The 4714-nt window shown below is 29.6% G+C and overlaps 1 pseudogene; it reads left to right on the forward strand.

Annotated features, from left to right (window-relative positions):
• The first annotated feature begins 497 nt into the window (after positions 1 to 497).
• LOC126903821 (uncharacterized) overlaps positions 498 to 4714 on the forward strand; it is a 7766-nt pseudogene continuing 3549 nt past the window's right edge.

Below are 4714 nucleotides of genomic sequence, written 5' to 3' on the forward strand. Positions count from 1 at the left end.
TGTTCTCATTGTTTGTAAAATTCATAGGTAGTTTTTATTAAAAACACGTCATTTAAAGATTATTAAATTTTCTTTCGTCTACTTGTTGTTTTGAATAATAATAAGTAGATTATAATGAAGTATAATTGTGAAAACATATAAGTAATTTTGTTGTCATAATATTATTTTTCCATTATTATTATTTAATTTACAAGTGGGAATAATTTCCTGGTAAACTGCTTTTGGAGTTTTACTAATGTACGTCGGTAGTACCCCAACGTAGATACAAAAGTTTTACACAAATTAATTAATGTTTATATATATATATATATATTGACGCGAGTTATATTTTGCACATTTGGCAGGATTTTAGTATTAGGCGGGTTAGTTGCTCCTGGTTACCCACATGTTGATTTGTATCACTGCNTGTTAGTTGCTCCTGGTTACCAACATGTTGATTTGTATCACTGCCGTTCGTCAATTTAATAATTTTAACTTGATTTATCTTTTCTTTTTAGTTGTTTACTTATTTGTCCATGCTACAAACAAGGCCTTATGTGTTATTAATCGTCATTTTCTATTCCGCGTATTATTTTTTGTGACTGCCTAATATAATCTTCGACTTTAATAGTTGTTATCCTGTTGATATGTTTTCTTCATTTTTAAATTTTTTTAATTTCAAGTCTGATTCAGATAAAGTTAAATCTACGGATCCACTTAGTGGGAAAACATTAAATCTCAATAGTCCTGAGGCAAGAACTCTTAATATTTTAAACCAGAAATTGCCTATTTCTCGAAGAAATAATGGAAATAATACTCCATTTATGTAAGTGTATGGTATAAAAATTAATTATTAAATTGATAAAAAATTTTATATAATTTATTTTGCAGACCAAATTATAATATAGCTGAAGTAACAAGTCCTGGATTTAGTCATCGAATAGCTCAAAGAGCTCGAGAAATGAGATCTACAACGCCAACTTCTGATATTTCAAATTTATCAGTATCGTATGCTTCAGAGTATGTTATTTTAAGAAATTATGTTGTTCATGAGTTCCTCTTATAATATTTGATACATAATTAAATTTTTTAATAGGAAATACTTTTAATTTGAAAAATAACTTTTTTTAGAAACAATTCTAGTAACAGTAATTCTTCTCCACATGAGTTTCAAAATTTAGCGAGAGAAAATCCTAATGATAAAAAGCGTAAATTAATGAAAACATTAGAAATTTTTGGTGTAAGAAACAAAACTAGCCAAGAGGTATACTTCTATGTTAATAAAATTTAATAAAGTAAAGACATTTATCATAAATATACTAAAATTAATTTTTTTTTAATAGTTTGATTTTGATAATTTTTTAAATCGCCGTACAAAAACTATTGAGTCAATTGACCGAATTATTCCATTGAATGGTATAAATAAAACAAATAGAGAAATTTCACATTCACCACATACGACACCAAAGAATAATCATGTTATTTCTGATAAAAAACAGTAAGCATATGATAATTTACTTTTTTAAACATTGAAAATACTTTTTATATTAATATTTACAGGAAATCATAAAATTAGTTTATCCATAAATTAACTATTATGGTAATAATTTGACTTATAATATAATAAATTTTTTATTAAGTTATACAGAAGCTTGCTTACTGGATAGTAAAATTTTGATTTTTGTGTTAGTATTTGGTTCTAATAAAAAATATATTAAAAATATGAAACACCATCAACTGTAATAAACAAAAAGAAGTAAAATGGTAGTGGCGGTAGCAAAGGGATGTTGTTAGGTGTGAAAGGAAGGAAATGTAACACAGGTGGCCAATGAGGAAATAATAATCGTAGCGGGCGTAGTGTAAAAAGGATGGGCAGCAATGGAAAGTAAAAGTGGCTATAGATACCGGGCAGTGATAACAATAAATTGAAATAGAAAGGGATCTCGGGGTATGTATGCTTGCGTAAAGACGTCTAATATATGAATAAGATGGAATTACAAAGAAGAGTCACTACCTAGCTCCTGCACAGAAACGCGTACACTAATTTCCGGCGAGTTACAAGTATCGTATTTCTTTATAAAAATATTTTGGTTTATTCTCAATGACCTATCTTGTTCTAATTATTTATTACTAAAAATTCTTCAGTAAAGGATCTATTACAAACTTATTATATAAACAAATTTTTCACTTACCTCTGACTATCCTGATAAGGCAGATATTCTTTTGAGATGAATGATGTAGTTTATTCAACAATTATCGATGTATACGTGTATGCATTAATGTACGCAATTATATTTATACGGTTTATGTTATTATTAACTCGTGTGTAACTACTTTTTTAGTACAATTCTATATCAAATCTACTCAAGGTGAAATCTAAGTTTATTATAACTCTGTTTTTTGTAAAACCCTTTTGTATATTTGTGTAGTATAGTCTTTAACCGTGTATATGGTGTTTTACTTTAATATATTTATTATTTAATAATTTATAAAGCAAATAAAGAAATTCAAATAACATAACTGTCCTGTGCAACAAACTATTTCCAAGTGGCCTACGTCTTTTCAGTCGTCCAAAGAGTGATCTAGGGTAGATGCGAGCTCAATTTCGGTTCTTTGCACAATAGATTATACTAGTGTCCTACACTCCGATTGCTCGCACTGTGGCTGAGATCAGACTAGCTAATCGATAAGTGGAGAGACACTTTTTAGTTGTTTATTTGATTAGTATAATATTTGTACTCTGATTTATTTGTATTTCGTAGCTGGATATACCAACGCGAGATCTCAAATAATATCTTTGTCTTTATGCAAAGACCCTTATGATATGTGGCCTACTTCTTTTCAATCACCTGTAGGACGACCTAGGTTAGATGCGACTGTACTATAGATTTATGCACGATAAGTTATGTTAGTGTCCTACACTCCGATTGCCCGTATTGTACTAGTACCCTGTCCAGCCAATTTGTGACCCTTAAATAAGTAATAGATACAATTCAATCAAATCAAGTACCTTAGAATGTCTAATGTATATTACGAAATAATATTAATAAGTAATGCGTTATAAATTATATAAGTGTCCTACACTCCTATTGACCGCACTGTGGCAGAGATCAGAATAGCTAGTCGATAAGCGGAGAGACACTTTAGAGAACGCTTATAATTAATTGGAGTATAACTATGATATTATTGTGCTAGTACTCTGTCCAGCCAGGATGTGGCGCTTCAATAAGTAATAGAACACTGTCGTAATATGAACAATGTTCTGCATTACGCATCTTACATTATCAATAAAAAGTTATTACTCTATATTTAATACCAATTGTATACAACACAAATAACTAATTTATCTGTCATAACATATACACATTTGTACACTAGCTATTATATATGTATATACATGTTGAATTGATTATTGTATACTATGCATCTTATCTTAAAAATAATTATCATGTTATTATGTTTATTATTATTATGTTCAAATTTTACACAATAAACTGAAAATCACTAAAAGTGTTGACGGCAACAACCCATGATGGGGGTAATTAAAAGTAATATAAAAAGGCGCTGATTTTCTAAGAGAGCAGAATTCTCTCTTCCTTTTGAAGACCTGAATTCAATAAGGAATTCAGAATTCTTCTATTTGATTTATTTTTGAACAAACTAGCCGCGACCCCGTGTTGTCGTCGGTACATTTTAAAGCGATATTGAATATAATTATTTTGCGTTAACACTTTATTTATTTAAAAGAGACAGTATAAATATTTACGCAAACCTTGACGATCTTTGTACAAGCCAAATAAAAAAGTAAGTAAATTTATGTTAACCCAATTATTTAGAATTAATAATCTGAGTAAAGAATGATAAAGCAATAGATCATATATTCATATTTATATTCAAATTTTATTAATTGTTACTGATTAGTTCGTACCTTATACATAATCACATTACATGGTATTCGTGAGATGGCCACCGCCTCTTCGTTGCCTCAGTGTATTATTTCAGGTACTTACCAGTTAGGTCATTTGTAATATCTCTATAGAGAAACTTTAATAAATTCTTTTTATATCTACTTGTCTTTATTGTTCTAAACCCTCGGACTCTACAACCCCGATAGAACCTCGTTGCTCCTGAATTGACCAAATCCCTAACATCCAACATTGGTCAAATTAAATATCCAAACAACATCTTTTTGCTTATTTTTGTATTACTACAACACAATGCCATCTAGTCATGTAACCTTTTAGTGTGCTTATATATATATATATATAAATGTAGATAAAAATAAATAAATAAACACCAATATTTTATATGTGTTAGAATATTTATATCACCAAAAGTATTCGACCGAAAATAAGATGTATAATATTTTCAGTAATTACGAAAGAGGGTAAAAATAGTGCAGATTTTATATAGAATTGTAACTAAGAATGAAACATCAACTCACGCACATTCACTTTGTGTATCTTGGTTGAGAGTTGCAGAGAGCCGTAAAGATACAGAGATAGAATGGCAAGGCGACCCAGTGCTAGAGGGATATTCAGAAACCGCGAAAGAATCACGCAGTAAAAGAACCACTGTAAGAGAAGCGAATCCCGGAATTTGGGGGAAAATAGCCTTATTATAGCCCGCAAAACTGGTTTAGCGATCTCTGGTGAGATTCTTGAAATATTTTTTGCTGTATTTGATTGGTTAATGTGATAGAATCTTTTACGTGGGCGTTTTATGGAATGCGTAA

The sequence above is a fragment of the Daktulosphaira vitifoliae genome, unplaced genomic scaffold, assembly GCF_025091365.1.
Source record: "Daktulosphaira vitifoliae isolate Bord-2020 unplaced genomic scaffold, ASM2509136v1 Scaffold_4, whole genome shotgun sequence".
NCBI classification, from domain to species: Eukaryota; Metazoa; Arthropoda; class Insecta; order Hemiptera; family Phylloxeridae; genus Daktulosphaira; species Daktulosphaira vitifoliae.